Consider the following 22,016-nt stretch of genomic DNA (forward strand, 5'->3'; position numbering starts at 1 on the left):
GGTGTTTTACAGTCAGTCCTCGTGTGCTGTTGTGAGAGTCTGTGCGGTTTTTGTTGTTGCATTGTAGTGAAGTTTGTGTGGATTGTTGTGCTGTAGGCTTGTGGTTGTTTGGTTAGTTTGAGTGGTGTATGCAGAGGGGTGAAATTGTTAGTGGGTTGGTTAATTGGCATTGCTGTCTGGAATTGAGGTGCTAATCTTCTGCATTCTCTCCACGAGGGGTGCAGGAACATCTCTGTGTCTGTCCTGGGCCGTTCAATAGTTCCTTTTCACACATGGCATTAACTTGCATTCATAGTTCAGCCTCGGACACCTGTCTGTATGCGGGGCAGGCAGGCGTTTGTGGGCCCTTCGGATCCGGCCCAGAGAGCATTCTCAATTCAATCGGTGTGAGGTATGACTAGCCAAGGCTACTCCCTCCATATGTGGTGGGTAGTTGGCATTCATCATCTTATTTAGTTTATGCAGGCTATTGCTCCCAGCTCCTTCGAAATGTGGCACATGCCAACGCTTGCAATTACGTCCCGGGGTGGCATCTGCCTTCATTCACAACTCCATACGGTCAATGCCCATGCCAATGTCCATAGCTAAGTTTAAGTGTGGCAAGTGCTAACATTCACACAACTCTATACAGGTATGATACATGGTAGCAATTATCAGGCGTGTGAGGTTGTTGGCTGGGGTTGGATAGGGATGCTGATTTCTGTCCTCATGGGTGTTGCTTGTCTTATTCGACTTGGCATTGTCTCTCTTGTTATGTGAGTTTCTCTAGGTGTCGGCGTCATCCTAAGTTTAGTCATTTAGAAGTGTGTTCCCCAGTGACGTCACTGACGGAACGAGTATGGGCGCCGTTTTGAAAGTTGTGGTGGAAGAGGTGTTGCTGCTGCAGGGCGGCCGGAGAAGGAAGGAAACCAAGCTAGTAGGGGAGTCCTGGAGGAGTGCAAAGAGCCCTAAGGGAGGAGAGGTTGGCTGAGTTTGGGGGCAGGCACCCTCAGCAGGAGACGCCCTCATAGACACACACACACACACACCCCGGAAGACACCCCAGGAGGCAGGCAGGGACCAGCCCCAGGAAGCAGTGATGGGAGTGCCTTCAGCAGCTTCGCTCCCCTGTGCCCCCCGCCCCGTGCACAGCCCGGCCCGAGGATCATCAGCAGGAAGAGGAGGAGGCCGGGCTCAAACACCCGCAGCCCCGCCTCTGGAGCAGGGTCCCCGGGCGGCAGCAGCATGGCAGGTGCTGGAGGGAAGGATATTCAGTGGTGCTTTTCTCAGGTTAAAGGTGCAGTAGATGATGATGTTGCAGAAGGTAAGTCAGCACATTTTCTACATTTGGTTGTGTTATGTTGTACTGCGCCACCATAGTAGTCTCAATGTGCTGGAGCTTGTCAGGAAGTGTGTGCACTGTGCCACTGCCTGCACTGTCCATGCAATGATCTGTATTTGAAACCAGAAATGGGATCGAGTTGGCGTGTGGTGTATGGATTTTGACTAACCAAGAGTTTAAGAAAAATGGAGAACTGGGAAAAAGGGGATATTGTCTGTGGTAGTTTGGATGCTTGTTAGTCCCACTAATATCACAGGTTCAATTGTGTTGTCTGCAAGAGTATTTGTTTACCTTGGATATTTTCATGGTACCCAGTACGTGGTGTGACCCACTTTGGTCGCAAAATGAGGCCATGCAAAACCTTGAAGTGTGGAGGCCAAACAAACCCCAGAAAAATAGTGACTAGTAGGGCCATCTTCCAATTGTGGCAGCATCAAGAGTAGACTATGTAAGCGTATAATTGGGCAGGAGACATTAAGTTGAGAAGATTGGGGTGGAGTTATCTAATCTAACAATATTATAAAAGATTAGATGTATGTTTGTCTGATGCAGTCGCAGCTTTGCGTGTTGTCACCTCTAGAAGGAGCTGTTGGCCTAGGATATATAGTGGTCCCACTGTGTCAATGAAAATCTGCACTTTGGCCTGTGTACACGGGTCTGTTCACTTGTAAGCTACATTGACCCACAGATAGCTTGCATACTAAAAAGCAAATGTGTTGTACATGCACATCACAATAGGTTCACCTGCATTCCAGGATGGCCTGGGACCCAAACCGATTTCAGATAATGCACTGTAAGCTCTTGTTTTACAATGTTCTTTAATATGCCTTAAGTCACTTTAAATTGCAATACAGTTTGGACAATTGGAGGAGTCTGAATATTTCTCGTGCCTAGCTTTGCCTTTTTGGATTTGGTAATCCCTGCGTGTTCAGGTGAGCGTGGGTGAGAGCCTGACCCTCCTGGGCCGTGTTATCTGGGCTTTGTTTTGTTGTTTGAGCCCCCCGGGCCCTGCCTGCAGCGTTGTCCGCCCCGTGTCCCTGCTTCCCCTCTCCTCCCTCCTCCCGCCTCCCAGCCGTCCCCTGTGGTCTGATTGGCTGCTCTAACGCAGCCGGCGAACCTAGTCCCCGTCCCAGCTCTCGAACGCCTTTCCATCCCGGCGTGTTCAGGTGAGAGTTGGTGAGCGCCCGACCCTCCTGGGCCTTGTTATCTGGGCTTTGTTTCGTTGTTTGAGCCCCCCGGGCCCTGCCCGCAGCGTTGTCTGCCCAGTGTCCCTGCTTCCCCTCTCCCCCCGCCTCCCAGCCGTCCCCTGTGGTCTGATTGGCTGCTCTAACACAGCCGTCGAACCTAGTCGCCGTCCCAGCTCCCGAACGCCTTTCCATCCCGGCGTGTTCAGGTGAGCGTGGGTGAGAGCCTGACCCTCCTGGGCCTTGTTATCTGGGCTTTGTTTTGTTGTTTGAGCCCCCCGGGCTCTGCCCGCAGCGTTGTCCGCCCCGTGTCCCTGCTTCCCCTCTCCTCCTTCCTCCCGCCTCCCAGCCGTCCCCTGTGGTCTGATTGGCTGCTCTAACGCAGACGGCGAACCTAGTCGCCGTTCCAGCTCCCGAAAGCCTTTCCATCCCGGCATGTTCAGGTGAGCGTGGGTGAGAGCCCGAGCCTCCTGGGCCTTGTTATCTGGGCTTTGTTTCGTTGTTTGAGCCCCCCGGGCCCTGCCCGCAGCGTTGTCTGCCCCGTGTCCCTGCTTCCCCTCTCCTCCCGCCTCCCGCCTCCCAGCCGTCCCCCGTGGTCTGATTGGCTAGCTGGCCCCTTTTGACTGACCCTTCCAGGGCAGCCCCCTGCCCGGCAGCTCTTGCGGCTAAGGGCCCGGGGCAAAGGGCGACTCCTACATTGGCGGCTCCAGGACGTGTCCGCAGGGGAAGCCAGACACCAACAAAACTGAGTGTGGTATGGGTGGGGTGTAGAGAAATCACTCTACTCCAGAAAGCCCCTGTCACTCTACCTTACCTTCCATAGCATAGACTGCTTTAGACTTAAAACAAGACATACTTAGAAAACCTGTGACCACTGTAAATGGATTGTAAATGTCGCCTTGTGATGCACATGAACTTACTTGCCAATTTTAGCTAGTGCCACACATGTAGGGAACTGAACTTTAGCTCGCGTCGCATCTAGATAGAAATGTGATTATTAGCATGTGCCACACTCAGGATTCTTAACTTTAGCTTGCGCCGCATCTAGATAGAAATGTGACTGTTAGCATGTGCCACACTCGTATGGAATTCTGAACCCTATCTTGCGTCGCATCTAGATAAAAAAATGTTATTCTTAACATGCACCACACTTAGAATTCTGAACCCTAGCTCGCGTTGCATCTAGATATAAATGTGACTGTTAGCATGTGCTACACTCAGGATTCTTAACTTTAGCTCGCTTCGCATCTAGATAGAAATGTGACTGTTAGCATGTGCCGCACTCGTATGGAATTCTGAACTTTAGCTTGCGCCCCATCTAGATAGAAATGTGATTATTAGCATGTGCAACACTCAGGATTCTTAACTTTAGCTTGCGTCGCATCTAGATAGAAATGTGAATGTCAGCATGTACCGCAACTAGATGGAATCCCATAATTACAAGGACAGCAATGTCAACTAACCAACCAACTAACAATATCATCCCTCTGCATACATCTCTCAAACTCTAACCAAACACAACCACAAGCCTTAAACGCAGCAATCTGCACAAACTTCACAACAATGCAACAACAAAACAAACCACAAAGACTTGCACAACAGCACACAACGACTATCGACCGTAAAACACCCCAAGCCCAGGCAACGGACCCACCGGGCTGAGGCTGCCAACAGCACATCACTGCTCTCTTGCACTTTTCCAGCTTATTCCCACTAACCCACCCCCTCTCCTCCCCTTTTTCAGAGCCGCCAGAGCGCCAGGGTACCACTTCGGTGGTGATAGTGCGCGGTACAAATGTCCTTTAACATTAACATTAAAGCACCCCCTCCAAGGTTGGATGATGTACCATTATAGGAAGTTCATTATAATGTAACAGACTTCATATACCATGTTACCGGAATGCACAAGGCTCTATGTGTATGGCCCTATAAACACTCTTGAGATTTCTGTGTTGGGGGGTGGGGGGAGTGCACGGGGACACTATGTAGGTTTCCCAAAGCATTTCTGAACATTTCTGGAAATAAGTCTTCCCTTTACCTTTGCTGCCTGGCTTCCTATATGCATTATTTGGTGAAAGGTTGCGGGATTCAACAATGCAGGTGATATTTTTTATAAGTCAAGATGGCAAATAAGGTGCAAACACATTCTTGTTTTTGCAAAGTGTGTTTTAATTTCAATCCTGCAAGCAACATCCACGTTTCAAATTGTAAAAGCATGTATTGTACAACCTCCTTGCGTCGATATCAAATCCAGTCAGTCTATCTGTACTCCGTGCCGAGCATAGCATTTATTCAGGAGTTCCAGATGGACTACCTTTGCTTTTGCAATAAGGATGGTGTGCACGGGCTGTTTTTTGCAAACTGAAACAAGTGTATTAGTCACTTGGCCGAAATTAAAACACACACTGAACAAAGAAAATAATGTGTTTGTGCCACGACCGGGGCTGTGCTTTCTCTGTGGCAGCTGCACTGGCATGGAACCAACTGCCATGGTCATTGCGTGCAACCTATAACCACTTGGCCTTTCGGCGGGCTCTGAAGACCCTTCTATTCGGAGGACCCTCTCCTTTACTGTATGGATTTGCCCCACCTCAGCGCCAAGATGCCTTCTGGTGTACGTGCGCTTTACAAGACTATATAACATAACATACTTTGATCGTCAATGATAAAGCACCTCACAGTCTCTTATAACGGTATCTATTACCGTGTAGGCTGCTTACTTTCAAATAACTGAGAAGTTGAAAATATTGCTGAAATACACCACATTGTCACCCATCAGGAGAGGTGTGGAACTGTTGTTATATTAAAAGAACAACCAGGCCTCTTATCCAAGGAGGTTACACGTTGAAGAACAGTTAAGTTCAATTGGGCTGAGTCACTTACCTCTGGTTATCCATAAGGGGGTTGGTGGGGGCCTGGAGACAGGAAGAAAACCTATCAGTGGGTCCTACAACCATGCATTGGGGTCAGTTCGGTTTTTACACACTTCACATTACTTATCCTACTACCTATTCACACTACTTACCCATTTACCTTCCTAGTTCTACATATTCATTCATTCATTCAGTCACTTGCTAGTGCCTTTCACCATAATTAAGGTCCCAACTCACTTTTGGTTGTACGCCCTCGGAGGGACCGGAGTCCAAACATTTGGGAGAATTTGGGAGGTGCTATCATGGGTGTGCATTTCAGCCATTAAAGTTATGGAAGGGTGGCCAAGACCCTGCTAGTCACCCATGTCTAAATGGTGTGTGTATGGGTGCAGCAGGGGCATATTCTGGACTAAAGGGGAGATTGTCTTGAAGGAGATAGAGAGTTATGTGGGAAGCAGGCATTCTATGCATACCCTGCAGCAGGTTAAGGAGCTCCTCAATCCTGTAGCTCCTTCTGAAAAAAGAAATATCCTATCAAATGCGATTTAGTCCCTTGGGTGCACATTCAGGGTTCACCAGGCTGCTGCCTTTTAACGCAAGGAGGTAATTGAAGCAATAGTCAGATAACTTCAATAAGGACCTCTGTCTTCACAGCACATTTGGTACCCCCAAAGGGAACTGGCAGGATAGAAGGGCAGTGAAGCATGGTGAAGGGTCTCAAACTGTGAAGCAGCCGGACGGCAACATGTTATTGCTGTATTAAACAGCAAAACAAGCATACAAAGATGATTGAGAGGGAAGTGAAGTCTATGGAAAGCCCCTTGTACAATAAACAGTTTGGGGATTTAAGTATATACAGCATGGTCAGCTAGCAATACTGTACAATACGTTGTTAGACCAACAAGGAGAACAAATGTGTTTTTGCACAACACGTATTGACTTCTAAAGACAAATGTACAGGTAAACACTGCAGAACCAACATAGATACAACACCCTTCCCTTCAGAAAAGTATAGTGTTGCTGATTTACCTGGGCGTAGGCTGCCCTGGAGCCAGAAGCCAATCGGAAAGCATTCAACACCGTACTTTGGCCTTTCCTCACCCTTGCAATCTAACTCAACAAACAAAGCAAAGTTTTCTTTTTGCCGGGTGGAGTGTACGAACACAGAAGCCTTGTCACTAGCTATTTATTGTGGTTTGCAGTAGAGGTTTATAAGCGACTATATGAAATAAACCATGTTTTTAAATTGTGTCATGGTTTAGATGAAACCTTTCACACAAATAATACAAACCTGTAATTTCATATCAAGTAGCTACACTTTAGACATCCATTAAAGAATGTACACATTTCATGGGCATACAATGCATTCAAAAACTCATTGAACATTTAATGAAGAATACAGATACAATTATTTCTTAAATTATAAAGGTTACCCATAATATTTTCTCAACTAAAACTATAGAATGCTAGTTATAGATCCTCATTATAGCTTTATGAAATTAAGATTTAAAAATGTAAGCGTAGCAATTGTCATTGACATGCCAGAGAATATATTTTGCCAAAACAAATCATTATCATAAAGTCTGAAATTACACACACATTATTTTCCAAAATACAATTGGCGACATTCAACGAGCTCAGGGCAGTTAACAAAAGTAGGTTTTAAAAATTCCAAAACTGAAATAACCAGTTTCTCATAAAATATGTTGAATTTTGTATTTAATTATACCATGGTATTAGGAAACGTGTACATAGTTCCACAGAGGAGTCGGGCATTCCAGCAAGCAAGCGTCTTACAAAAGAATATGTCGCGAAGCAGATTATGTTGGCAATGAGCTAAAGAATGAATTGGGGACAAAATATACAAAAAGGGGACGAGAGAAGAGTACATAGAGAGAAATAATGAACATATATACAATGATTTTAATGGAGAGGGGAAAGTGGAGTGGGCGGGTAGAGGAGTATGCTGGGATACTCGGGGGCGGGGGGCATCAAGGTGCAGGAAATAGCGTGTAAGGGTGGACTGATTGCATGAATGTTGGTGGTGCTTTTGAGTTCAAAGGGTAGTGAGTTTCAGTGATGAGGGGGGTGAGGAGAGAACGAATGCAAGCAAGATGATGTCCATTGTGGGCGAAAGACAGATTGTAAAGGGTGCTAGATTCAGAGTGTGACGTGCAGAGAAGCGGTAAATAGAATAAGCCAGGCTGCTGAGGGACTGGTGTATGGAGGTTAATATTCAGTATTCTTACAAAGCCCTGGAATGTAAACAAGGGTGAGTTTAAATGTCTAAGTGATAAATACTGCCTGTGATCCAAATTGGCTTTTCCTTTCACTTTTCCTTGGAAGCAGAGAGTCAGATGGTAAGATGTCACACCTAAGGTGTTTAAGAAGCTACAAGTAGTTGGTCACCCGCGAGGATTGGAAATAAGAGCTTGAGTAGAGAGAGGAGATAATTCAGACGTTTGGGGAAGAAGAAAGCAGTGTTCCTCGAAGCCCAGAGTAGGTAGGAAGACATCATCTGCCTTTGACTGGGGCCTGCCCTACCCTTGTGGAGTAACCAGGTGCCCACTACGCCAGTGCACAAAAAGATCTCCAAGCATGATTTTCCACAATTAATAGCATGGTTATAAGTCGAATGAAAGCACCCGAAAGATGGTTGTGAATAGCGCTGCAGAGCCTCTGGGGGGGGCTTAAAGCTATCCTGTGGGATAGATAAACTGACAAAGATGTGACTTTATTCTGGAATGAATCCCCAGTATGGTTTTCCCCAGACCGGTGTTCTAACTAGCCTCCAGAAAAAAAGAAAAGTTTGACGAGCCAGGGAGCCAATTCTTTACAACTCTGTCTATAGGTCATGCCATGACTCCTTCAACAGTCACAGCTCTGACAACGGTGCATAAGACATTGATCACTACCCTGTCGACGACCATACAGAAGTGTTCGATCACAACACTGTCGACTGGCCAGAGATTTTGATTTTTTTACTTTTTATTTATTGGTGTATTTATAATGCTCCTATACAGTAAATGGTGTTTCAAGGTGCAAGAAGACAAAAGATGGAGGGGATGGGGATTGAGGGGGCCGGGATGAAGAAAAACAAAAAACGGTCCTACTAGGCCTTGTGTCATTCGGATCGTGAAAGTGCAGTAACAAGAAGTGCAGGGGAGGGGGGGGGGGGGGTGCCGGTCAGAGACGGGGGTGGAGGGGTGGGGAGTGCTGGTCATAGTGGAATGTGCTAACGTTAAGGAGGGAAAGGCAGTGCAGGTCGTAGTGGCGAGGGTGCAATAGCAGGGGAGCAAGGGGAGGAAAGGGGAGAAAGGGCTAGGGTTAGGCGTGTGCTAAGGGGAGGCCAGGTGGACAATTGCCAGGGGAATGCAGAGTGTGCAGGGGAAAAAAGTCCATGAGTTAAGTGCTAGGAACAGGGCTGGATGGGCTCAAATGGGGTGCAGGCCCAGCCAGGCTACTGAAGGTGGAGCGAGCCTGGTAGGGCAAGTGCAGGTAAGGGGGAGGTTCAAGCGAGATCAAGTGCAGGGGAAGACTGGTCGAGGAGGGCCTGGTGCCCTGTATGAATCTGAAGGAACCAGGCAGCCAGTCAAATGAGGCAGAGGGGGAGACTAGCAGGGGAGGGGGGAGAGGGAAGGAGGAAGAGAAAAGGAGGGTCTTGAGAAGCTTCTGGAACTTAAGGAGATCTGATTCAAGTCTGAGAGGGGCAGGGAGGCCATTCCAGAGAGAGGCACCTGCGGAAGAGAGAGATCTACCCCCACCCCCCACTCTCTGCTTGGAAAAGCATCTGATCTGCAGAGAGTTGGAGTTAGGAGAACGAAGGGCTCTAGCAGGGAGGTATTTGGGGAGAGCGAGTTGGATTTAGCGGGGTCCCAGACCCCACAAAGCCTTGTGGATGATGCAGAATCTCTTGAACTTGATCATTGCAGCAACCGGGAGCCAGTAGAGAGATTTTAGAGCTGGAGAGATGCGGTCCCTCGGCTTGAGGCCAAGGATATTGATATTTTTTTTCTATCACGCTCATACACACTTGTTTCAGAGCGCGCCGAGGCAAGGGAGGGGAACAAGGGAGAACAAAAACAACCATTTTACTAGGCCCAGTGACATTGAGAACGTGCACATGCAGGGGAGAGGGAAGGGGGAAAGTGCAGGGGGGGTGGAGAAGTGTAAAGTGCTGAGCAAAGGAATAAAATAAAACAAGTGGTAGTGCAGCGAGTAAGTGGCAAGTGCTAGGATTAGGGCATAGACATGGGGTGTCTGATAAGTGCAGAAAAAAAGGGGGGTACTGTAGAGTTACAAATACAGACCCAAGTGCAAGGGTTGCCAGGCAGTGCAGGTGCGTGGCAGGGTGGGCAAGTAGCTGGGCCTGAAATCAGAGGGTAACCAGGTGCATGATGCCGAAGCAGAACAGATCAGCAGGGCAGAGGAGGAGAAAAGGCAGAAGCAAAGAGGAAAGACTTGAGGTGTTTCCGGAACCGGAGATGGTTCTCCTCAAGTTTCAGAGTGGCAGGGAGGCTGTTCCAGAGGGAGGCCCCAGCCGAAGGCAGAGATCTACCCCCAGCTCGTTTCTTTGGGTAACAGCTGACCCTGAGGGAGTTGGAGGTGGAGGAGCGAAGCGCTCAAGAGGTAAGGTATTTACGGAGGGAAAGTTGAAGGTATTTTGGACCCAGTCCCCAGAAAGCCTTGTGGACAATGCAAAGGGTGTTAAATTTAATACTTGCAGCCACTGGGAGCCAATGAAGAGATTTCAGTGCTGGAGAGATACGATCCCAGGGCTTGAGGCCAAGGATAAGTCTCGCAGTCCTATTCTATATTAGTTGAAGGGGGCGAAGGGAGGATTTAGGCAGATTGAGGAAGAGGCTATTGCAGTAGTCCAGACTAGAGAGGAACAGAGCTCTGGAGACATCGAGTTTCTGGGAGAAGGTGAGGAAAGGGAGAATGCCTCTGAGGAGGAGCAGCTTGAAGTGGGCCTTCTTGGCAAGGTCCGTGATCTGAGAAGAGAAGGAGAGGAGTCGAAGATGACACCAGGGCTTTTTTTTTTTTAATTAGCTCTTTGGTTTACACGAAGAAAACCTTTGGCTATTTTTTTACAAAACAAGCAAAAAAGCAAAAAACAACATAAAGCAACAAGAAATCTCAAATATACAAAACCCAACCGACCATTGATTCAATCATTGATCCAAAAAATTAAATAATGTTTTAAAAGACAGGACTAAATGACTGAAGAAGGAAGAAGAAAGCAAAAAAAATTAAATAAAAATAAAACAACAAGAATAGCATTTTTAGAAGCTACAATTCTTAAAGTATGCTAAAATATTAATAAAGCTTTGTATAAGTGCCAGTCTTATTTCTTTTCTCTTTCTATTCTTCTACGTTGCTTAATGCTTAAAACTGGGAAAGTCTGCTAGCTTTCAAATCCTTAACACTGTTTCGTGATTTAACTGTTCTTCCTCGATTTTCCCCAAAGATGAGCAAGATACATTTTATGACTGCAAGATTATTTGAAATCTTATCTCCTTCCAGCAGGTATGACCACAAGAGATCAATATCCTTGAATCTATATTCTTGCCAGCTGTGGCCTAAGTAGATTTGTCGTTCACCTCTCACAGTCAGGCATTTCAACAACAAATGTTTCAATGATTCCGTAGTCGTTACGTTTTTGCACAATCTACAGTCCTTTAGGTCTTCTCTCTCTCTCTTTCTGTAGTGATTGGTTCTACTTGGCCAGAGGTTCAGGCGTAACTTTAAGAAATCCTGTCTCAAAAACCAATTGGGAAAAAGACTAAGGTATTTTGGTAACATATTCAGTTTTCGCGGGACTGCCCAGAATTCTTCGTAGCCTTGATATTTATTGAGCTCTTCCAGTGTATCAATCCAGTCACTAGTATACATTTTTTTTTCACTTGGTCTGGGTTGTTTAATAGGGACTCTTCCGTCTCATTCAGGTTAAAAAGGATTATCTGGCATGTTTTGGCCCATTCAGCTAATATCGGTTCCGACCTCTCTGCCATTGCTTTCTTTATGGCAGCAAAACTTCCCTTTGTTGCTGGTTCCAGGCATTTTCTGAAGAAAGACATTATCTTCCACTCTACAATGACTTTCAGAGACGATAGTGCCAGCTCTCTCCGAATTAATTGAATTGGGAAAGATTTTGGCAATCCCAAAATAGTTCTCCAGAATTTGCCTTCTAGACATGACCAAAATTTGATGTCCAAGAGAAACGAGGTTTGTGATCCATAGGTAAGGATTGTCACTACCTTTGCTCGATAGAAGTCTATCATAGGTTTCGTGGAATATCGACAGAATCGCGCCAATAGGATCTTAGCTTGTCCTATTAGATTTCTAAGTTTATTTCTTAGAACTTGACATCTCAGGGCTTCATTTCTGTCAGTGTTAATACAGACCCCCAGATACGTAATGGCTGTCACTTCCATTATCTTTATGTTGGATAAGTACCATTGAGGCGGGTTTGTCTTTTTCTTCTTTTTGGTACTGGCGAAAGTCAAAATCCTGGATTTTTCAGGATTGATCGTCATTTTATTTTTGACTACATATGCCTCTAAAGCTTTTAGTTGATGTTGAAGACCTATTGGGGTCTGATCGATTAGAACTATTGCATCCGCGTCTTCCAATTGCTATGTTGTTAAGTTTTGCTGGAAAAATTCTTACGTCTGTGAAGGCTTCTTCCATATCTGAGGAGTATAGGTTGTGTATTTCTGGGGCCAAGGGGCAGCCTTGTTTCAGCCCAATGGTCGTGGCAATTGTATCAGATAGGAGGCCAGCTTTATTTAGTTTCACTTTGATCGAAGTGCCGAAGTGTAATTCCTTTATGTTATAGAGTAGGATTTCCGGACAATTCAATTTTTTTAATTTCCTCCACATCCTCTCTCTATCAACTGCATCGAAAACCTTTGATAGGTCAACAAAAGCTATGTAGAATTTCGCCACTTCGTTAATCTGGGTTCGAGCTTTTAATAGGTTTAGAATTAAGATTTTTAATGGGGTACCTTGTCCCTTAACGAACCCTGATTGCCATTCGTCCTTATGGCCTGTTTGCGTTGCCCATTTGGTCAAAGATCTTAATAGGATAGAGGCAAAGATTTTTCCTGCCACGTCTAGAAGGGCGATTGGCCTATAGTTTTCTTGGACTGTTAAGTCCTTTTTGAAAATTGGCACCACAATGCTCGTTTTCCATGAATTAGGTAATTTTCCTGAAGACAAAATGTATTTAAACAGTTGGTGTATGATTTTGGCCCATTCCCGTGGGTCTTTTTTCAAACCTTCATTCGTCAGACCGTCTGGCCCCAGTGCTCTTGAATTCTTTAGTTTTTTAATCATATCTTCTAGTGTCTCACTGTCTATGTACAGCAAACTTTCGTCCATTTTTATTGGGATCCGTTCGTTTGTAGGAGGTTTTGAAGTTGGCTGTCTTTGTTTATAATGTGCTTGCCATTGTTTCTCTGTGACTGGATTTGTTGTTAAGGCGTCTTGAAGCGTCTCATTTATCAAGGCCCACGTCTCTGCGGTGTTTCTCTTGCATATCGTTCTTAACGTGGCCTGGGAGTCGTGGTTCAGCATTGATTTTTTATGCATCTTTATCCAGTTACTGAAAATTTGTTTTATTTCATCAATTTTGTTAACCTCCTTCGAATATTTGTTTCCTCATAATTTTTTTCTGATCAACCACGGCTTGATCGTGTATATATATCGATGTGACATTATTGGTTTGGTAATTCCCGACTTGATAGTAGTATGGAAGATTTTTAGCAGTAGAACGTAATCGATGACTTGCAGGGGTATCTGCAAATGTAGTCCGTTTATCATGGTTGTCAAGTTACCGTTCAGCGTTGGTAGTTTAGCTGAATTCATTTTCATTCGAGTTCTCCCTGAGTTGATTTCTATCTTGAATGGATATATTTCCTTTTCCTTTTTCAGGAGAAATCTTAAGCAAGTAAGTTTAATGGCGTTGTGATCACTTGCCTTAAGTGGGTTTCACCTCTAGTTTTTGAATGAACGCTGACATGTTAGATGAAATTGTCACGTAGTCTAGAATAGCTTTTGATTTCTGACCTCGCCACGTCGGTTTCCCCGGAATATCCCCTGGCGTGACTCCGTTTAGGATTGCACAGTCTCTGGATTGAACAGTGGACCTCCAGTTGACGCCTCTTTTGTGTTTCATTGTGGCCATTTTCGGTACATCTTCGAGTATATTGTTGTTTTCGTCTAGACAGGTGCAATTAAGATCACCCACCAAGATTATCCAAGGGTCGTGCCATTTAGCTTTCAGATCGTCGATTGCAGTTGCTACATCCCTTGGAAGTGATTTGTTCGCTTTTACACCTGGCACCCAATATATATTCATCAGCACAACATGCTGCGAGTATTGGTCGTCTAGGGGCGCCGTTGTTTCCAGGACTGGGACTTGAATATAAGGTGACAAGTTTAAAGAATGTATCACGTTCCAATTTAGGTCCTTTTTTATCGCTATCAGCAAACCCGCCATTGGTCTTCCTTTTTCACCTTTCTTTGAAGGGGTTAAGGTTTACCGAATAGCCTTCGATCAGGGGAATTTCTCTCAACCACGTTTCCTGAAAGCATAATACGTCTGGCATATCTTTTTCAAATTCATTTTTTGTTAGAAGGTGGTTGAATCCCCTTGTATTCCAAGAAATGAGGGTCCAAGTCTCCTTTTGTATTTCTTTCCGGCCCTATAGGGTCTTCATTTTTCCTGCTGCTAAGTTAGTCAACCAAACCCATCTCTCCTGTTCTCCATCTTGATGTTGGGTTACCTGAGATTGTTTCATGGCTTTTTTATGCGTGTCGTACGCCTCTTGAAATAAGGCATTCTTTGAAATAGTTTCTTGATCAAGTACGTTCGGTTCCACTTCTTTATTGTTTTTTTCAGTTATCTTGAACCCCTTCTTCCATTTGGTCCTCTCTTCAGATAGTAATAGCTGATGAATCACCTGAGAGCAAGTTGAAACCCGTATTCTGTCCATATGCATTTTATCAGGAAATTCTATCAGGGTTATGTTGCTAGAGCTGATTAATCTCAATGTTGGTATATGGTGGAACAACCTTAGGACATTAGCCCGGTTTAGAATAAGACCATCATTTGTGTGTACTAATCTTTCCAAAAGGAGACCTCTACCCTTTTTTTCCGGGTTTAGTCTATGTTTGGTAATCTCAAGGGACTAATCCAGGAGTTTTCACTTCCCGTACTATACTCATTTTCTTCTTTGGTATATTCCTTAATCTCCAAGATAGGTAGGGAACCGTTTTTATTTTGACTTTCCAGGTTCATTATTGGAATTTTAACTGGGGTATTTGCATCTCCAGTCGTCGTTGTCTTTAATTTTTTCTTATTTGCAATTTCGGGCTTGATTGTATTACTTTTCTATTTTGTTGTTTCTGGTTTATTTGAATTTTCCCCAATCGTCCCGTTTTCGTCCAGCGATGTATTTGATTTAGCTTGTATTTGTAGTTCAGTCTGTACTTGTTCCTCACTTACTTGTTCGATGTCCTCTTCTTCTGTGTCGCTAGAGGTGGAGTCATTTTCGTCCGAGATGGAATATGTGGACATGCCCATTAGCTCCTGTTCAAAATCGTCCGTTTCTACTGCTTCTTTGTTCTTTTGACTCGTATTTATCTGCATATTAACCTCTTTCTGACTATAAGTATTTTGACTAACTACAACTGACGTTGCTTCCTTTGGTATGGTCAAGCATTTAAAAAATGATTTACTTATATTTGATTTACATATCCTCTGCGGAGGTTGTTTTTTTAGGTATCTGTACTAATTGAGTAATTCTCACTTTCTGTTCATTCGTGGTGGATTGCTCCGTTGATCGTATCACGGTGTCACCACCCTTCTGTTTTGCATTTTTTTTTTTAAAGATTTCACACAATTTAGAGTTCTGATTGACAATTTGTGTTACTTCAATATCCTTTTCAGGCTGCGAGATGTCCAATGTTATTAGAGGTGTTGGTTGTCCTGTTTTTGTGTTTTGTTTTCTGATCGTTGTTTAATGTGACTCCTCTTTGGGTTTCTTTAGCGATAGAGTTTTGAGAGGTATTTGGCGTTGATTCACTGTTTTCCTTATTTTGTTCGCCTCCTGTTGCGATCTCCGTCATATCTTCGTTTGTTTCTCCTTTCGTCAGAGTTGTAATTGAGGATTCAATTTGATTTTTTGGATCTTCTGGAATCCCTTCTTCGGTGACGATTTGGGGACGCTCTTTCAGTCGCTCTTCCTTGGAGCGTTCCTCTATTTGTAGTTGTAATTTCGGTAATTCGTTTGATTGAAGAACTGAGAAATCCGGACCACCTAGTGAATCTCTCCTAGGGTATTACCATCGATTTTCCTTCTCTTTCATAATTGGTTCCAGGATAGTGTGTAACATGTCAGAGATTTTTTGCTCGACGTTTTGCATGTTCTTTTGAATGGCCGTTATGAATCCTTCGATGAAGATTGTCTTTGAATTAACCATTGCTAACAATGTAGTATGGTCTTTCAAAGTATCCATAGCATCCTCATGTAATTTCATGTAGGGGGCCAATATCGCTGCCATTGTTGTAATCATCAGGAAATCATCCTTTTCACGCTTTTCTCCCACTGTTCCAGGTTTATAACTCGTCCACCCCTGTTTCAGGGGTAGTTCTGTTGTTGGTGGTAGCGTAATCAAATCTGAGTCCTGGGCATTGTCTGACTTTACTGATTTTTGGTTTCCCCTTTCATGGTTTGTGCGGCCGTCTCTATGGTCTGCGGCTCTTTGTCAATTAACATTGAGTTTTCCAGCATCACTGCATCAGGGATTTCGTTTAGCGTTCTGTTTTATAGGTTGATTTCCTTTCAGGTGTATTAGCAATAATACCTGTCCCCCAATTTAATAGGGATTGTTTCCCAAAGAAATGATTGTTTCTATCTTGGGCGTCCCCTGAGGACAAGGACCGAGGTTTCCATATTTTTTTTTCTAGATCCGTATATCTTATAAAGTCCATTCTGATTGGTTTAGGGGTTATTGTTTTGCCTTTTGTCACACTATGGGTCCCTTTCGCTATATTGTCTGAGTCTTCAACCATAGTGTTGGAACGAACCTTGGAATTTCCTCAGATAGTTGAATTAGATCCTTTGCCTTAGGAATATTTTCTTCTGATGTTTTTGGTCTGATCTCTAATGCAAGTGATGGATTCTCTAGCGCGTCTTCCTTTGAGTGATCGTTTTTCCTTGTTGGTTCTATCTCCTGTTTGTTTTTATCAGGTGTTTCATCTGGCTTGAGGGCGGAGACTTCCGTACTCTCCTCTACATCAGGGGTGTTTTCCTGAGGCTGAGGTAATTGGTCCGTTTCGTTCATGTTGTCTATTTGATGGGGTATGTGATTACTCATGTTCGAGTTAGCCCCGACACTCTCTAGATTTAGATGTGTATCTTCCTGTGGCGATCTCCACCCGGTTTGATTGCCGATCTTTACCTCTATCATAAAGGGCTGAGGTACTCCCCCCTGATTAGAATCTTTCCTTTCAGGACTCAGGTTCATACTTTTCTTAACTTGCGCCATCTCGTAGTCGTTGTCATTGTCATAGGGTAGTTTTGTGTCTTCTATGTGGTCTTTTTTTCGAGGGTGGTCCCCCTGTCTAGTCGCCGGTACTGACTCTGCCATTGGGTGTTGGGAGGTCATGTGTTTGTTGACTTTGCACAATGGTATCAAACCTTCAAGTGAGCTTGTCATTTTCCAGACGTTCTTATTAGTGGTTTTCTAAGTCGCAAAAGCGCTCTAGAGGTTTTGAGAGCTTGCGTCAGATGTGCGCAATTTAATTGATCTTGATATTATTGTATATATTTTTTGCTATATTTTTTTGCTTTGCTGCTGTTGGCAATTTATGTTGGAAGGTAGTAGCAGTATGCGGGATCAAAGGGGTCAAGCCCCGGCAGTCTCCCTTTCCTTAAATCACAAATCAAAAAAGTTTAGAGCTTTTCGCCGGGCGGGATCAAAGGGGTCAAGCCCCAACAGTCTCCCTACCCCAGCGTATGCGAAAAAAGAAATAAAATAACGAGTAAGGTTGGCTTATTTGTCAGGACTGGGCGTGTAGACTTGTAGACCTTTGATCGTATGTCTTGTTTAGTTTAGTTTAGGAAATGTCTACTGACGTCAAATTGATTTACAAAAGATGTGACCCACCTGTTGTACTCTAGAGTGTTCGAGTTGGTTACACGTAGCACCGACGTACTGGTTTTCAAAAGTTCTCACGTCCAACCGTCCAGTCAACCAGCCAAACAGCTCCAAACAGCAGCGCCCTTGTCCACGTAGCAGGCTTTTCGCTGCAAGGGCTGCTACTGTCCAATTTAAGCACCTTGTGAGCGGGGGGGGCGGAGCCAATTCTCACGGCAAGGCTCAGCACAACAAAAGCACTTTTCAGGTTCTTTATAGCTCCAAACAGCAGCGCCCTTGTCCACGCAGCGGGCTTTTCGCCGCGAGGGCTGCTACTGTCCAATTTAAGCACCTCGTGAGCAGGGGGGGCAGAGCCAATTCTCACGGCAAGGCGCAGCACAACAAAATCACTCTTCAGGTTCTTTACAGCTCCAAACAGCAGCGCCCTTGTCCATGCAGCAGGCTTTTCGCCTCACAGGAGGGTGGTGAAGGGGGCCTATGGAGGGCGGCCAGAGAGTAGGAGGCAAGGAGGGAGCAGGAGTCCCAATAAGAAGGATCTCAATCTTCCTGGCATTAAGGCAGAGATTGTTAGCATCACACTATGCCTGAATAGGAGTCAGACAGTTGGGAATGAGAGAGGAAGGAGAGGAGGCAGGGGAGGGAAGCTTGAACGAGAGCTGTGTGTTGTCAGCATAACACAAAGTGAGGAGAGAAGGCGGAGATCACATGGGCTAAAGGGGAAAGGAAGATGTTAAAGAGCCACGGTGATGAGGATAGAGCCCTGATTTACACCACAAGTGGACAGTGTGGTGGAGGAGAGAAAGGGCCCGGGATGGTCGGTCAGAGAGGTAATATGCCATAATGTCGCCCTCATTTGTGTGCCCCTGCAGTCACTGCGACTTTGGGGGTGCACAAAATACTGATTCCCATTACTGGCCCAAGCAGTGTGAGGATTACAGGGGTGTCCCCCGCACTCCTTGGGGGCAGTAACGGGAATCGGGTGTTGCGGGGGACACGAAAGTAAAAAAACAGAACCTGCGGCGTCCGCTCCAATGCCACAGGGATAGCGTGGAGTTGGCGGCGCACACAGAAGTGTCACGCCGTGAAGGTAAGTTGGGTGGGGGGGGGGGGGTTGGGTAGGGGTATGCAGGTTGGGGGGAGGTGGGTAAAGTGATCTATTTGATCACTGCGCCGCGCCGTAATTGCCGTTGACATTTTCGTAGGCGCAGTTACAGGCAACAAAGTGATCACATAGATTTGTCAGAGGAAGGATGTCAACCAGTCCAGTGCCAGGTATGTGAGGCCAAGGGTATCACAGTGCCAGTTTATAAGGGTGGCATGATTGGCCATACCAAAGGCAGAGGAAAGGCCAAGAAGGATGCGAACAGAGGGAGAGTCGGAGTCGAGATTTGAGAGCAAGTCTTCACTAGTGTGCAGGAGTGCAGTCTGCGTGCCTCTGGCTGCTCTGAAGTCAGATTGGTGGTTGTGGAGACAAACAACAGATTCAGTGTGGTGGATCAGCTGGGAGATGACAAGCTTCTCCAAGAGTTTGCCCATGAAGTGGGTAATGGAGATAGGGTGGTAGTGTGAATGGTGCCAGTGGATCATACATGCTCTGCTCGCGGGTGCCAGTACTCCCGCAAGGTCAGACCTGACAGGCGGAAAGGAACCGGCGAACAGAACTCGTAGTTTACCAGTCCGATAGTACCAGCGCTGGTAGTTTACCAGCACCGTTACTACCAGACCGGCAAACTTGTAATGAGGCCCAGTGTCATTTTGGTAGACATTACTGATGCCCCTAAAACAAGGGGAAATATGCCAGGAGAACTTCCATCGGGTTCCACAATTAATGGGTGAAGAAGAGAAGAACAAGTTACTTACCCCTGGTAACGTTCTTTCGACTGGATGTTCCTCCCACATATTTCTCATCTTTGATATTCGATATCCAGCTTCAGCTGCTTTGGAATTTATTTTTCGGCCGAGGGCGCTCTGCATCGATGGCATCGACTCAATGTCCCTCGAGGTCCTCCGTCTCAGGGTTGATGTCATTGAAGGCATATATAGCACGTGCAGCACCCGTTGGCTTCTGTTCTGTTTTTTCCTTTACAGCAGAAATACCTGCATAAACATGGGCATGACCGTACTCAGCCTTGAAGGAACGAAAGCTGTAATAGCATGGGAAATTCTACTGTGGGGTAGGCTGGGAGGGCGATGAGGAATATGTAGGAGGAACACCCAGTCGAAAGAACATTACCCAGGGTAAGTACCTTGTTCTTCGAATGGATTGTGTCCTACCACGTACTCCTCATCTTTGATAGACTCCCAAAGCAGTATTTGATTTGCTGGAGAGAGGAGAATTTGATTTGAAATGTTTTCATGAACCGAGTGCAGGACTGCTTTACCAAAGCTACCATCCTGACAGAGGGAAGATTCCAGGTAGTAATGCTTTGTGAACGTGTGGCTAGTAGACCACGTTGCCACTTCAAATATTTTTTATTGGTACACCTCTTTGCAGGGCTGTAGAGGTAGCCATGCCCCTGGTGGAATTGGCCCTTAAACCTTCCGGAGGATCCTTCCTGCCAACCTGTAACATTCTGAAATGGCCAGACTAATCCATCTGGATAAGGTCTGCTTAGAGACAGCCTGACCCAGTTTGTGGCCATTATAAGCCATTGAAAAGTTGTTCATCAATACAGAGTTTTGACAGTCTAGATATATAAAAGCTTAAAGCTCTATGATGGTCCAACCTATGTAATCTCTCCTCCTCCTTGCTAGGATGAGGGGGTAGAGGGGATAGAAACAAGGCAAAACAATGTTTTGTCCTATGTGAAAATCAGAAATGATTTTGAGTAAAAATGAAGGTTTAACCCTTAGAACAACCCTATTCTTTTGGAAGACAGTAAAGGGAGGCTTAAAAGAAAGTGCCTGCAACTCGCTCACTCTGCAGGCTGAAGTAGAGCTACCAATAAAATGGTCTTAAAGGTTAACAACCTTAAGGGACATGAATGTAAAGGTTCAAAAGGTGCACACATTAGAAATTTTAGAACCAAATTAAGACCCCAAATTGGAACTTGCAACAGAGATTGGGGGTGGGGAGGACACCTTGGTGAGTCCCTTTAGAAATTGTGGGACCAGTGGAATTTTGAAGTATTAACATTCCTCTGATGAGCGCTAAAAGATGGACAGCGCCGCCATTTAGCCTTTAATAGTACCAATCTGGAGCTCCAGATTGGATAAAGATAGCAGAAAGAATGTCCACTCTTGTATGTGTTTCCTCCAGTCTCCGTCATTCCTCACATTATTAGGAGGTTGAGAAAGGTTGGATAACACATGATCCTAATTGCCCCGGATTCGGCCAGGCGAACATGGTACCCAGACCTTCTGGACATCCATCTGTCCTCAAATACGTCTTCCACAAAGAGAGGACCTTCTCTCGGGAGGGGAGGTTCGGGTTCTCCATCCAGAGGTCAAAACACTCAACCGTCACGCTTGGTTTCTGAAAGGCTAAGGTACAAGGATTGGGACCTCCCGGATGACGTAATGGAGATTTTGCTTTCGGCCAGAAGGCCAACAACAAAGTCTTTGCACTGTTGCCGTTGGAATAAATTCTGCAACTAGTGCAGAGAAAAGAATGTAGATCCTTTTCCATGTAAAACACAGCATGTTTTATCCGTGAGTGAGGCACTGTTATCTCTAGCCATGGTTGACAAAAAGGTTTTTCCTTCAGAATGTTGTCCTGGCAGGACACCACAGAAGACCCTGTGCGACCCTGCTGGGAACCTGAAGTAGGTCCAAAATTTTTCCTGAGAACTGGGACCATTAAATTCTTGAAGCCCATTGAAGGGATCTCATTCTCAGGCGGGCCTCTGGCACCAGAAAAATGCAAGATGCCATGAAGCCGAGCAACCTTATAAAATCGAAGGCCGGAAGACACTGGGCACTTTGAAATTTGGTGACCATCTGAAGAATGTCTTAAGCCCTCACCTCAGGTGGCAAGCTCTTTCCCAAGGATGTATCCAGAACAGTTCATATGAATTGGAGTTTCTGAGAAGGCATCATATGGGACTTCTTGTAACTGAGGGAGAAGCCCAGTCTGTGAAGGGAGTGGCAAGTGACGTTGAGATGATCCAGGACTTGTTCAGGAGAACGCGCCCTGATCAGCCAATCGTCCAGGTAAGGGTAGACCTGAAGCCCCCCACTCACGAGACCCGCTGCCGCTACCGCCATCAGTTTGGTGAAAACCCTTGGGCGGAGGTCAGCCTGAATGGCAGAACTCAAAACTGATCATGAGAACCGCCAACGGCGAACCTCAGGTACTTTCTGTGCTTGAGATGGATTGGCACATGAAAATAAAGCATCCTGAAAGTCCAATGACACCATCCATTCCTGGAGTTAGAGTGCCTGAAGAATCTGAGAAAGCGTGACCATCTGGAACTTGTCCTTCCTGGGGAACTTGCAAAAGTATCTCAAGTCCAAGATGGGCCTCAG

At 45.4% G+C, this 22,016-nt stretch overlaps 1 protein-coding gene across 2 annotated transcripts in view; it reads right to left on the bottom strand.

The window, feature by feature from the left end:
- Window positions 1-22,016, bottom strand: part of DGKD (diacylglycerol kinase delta) — a 1,999,080-nt gene that overhangs the window by 1,699,506 nt on the left and 277,558 nt on the right. The gene's annotated exons all lie outside the window — the stretch shown is intronic.

Source organism: Ambystoma mexicanum, chromosome 10 (genome assembly GCF_040938575.1).
Source record: "Ambystoma mexicanum isolate Mex_15411 chromosome 10, UKY_AmexF1_1, whole genome shotgun sequence".
Lineage (NCBI taxonomy): Eukaryota > Metazoa > Chordata > Amphibia > Caudata > Ambystomatidae > Ambystoma > Ambystoma mexicanum.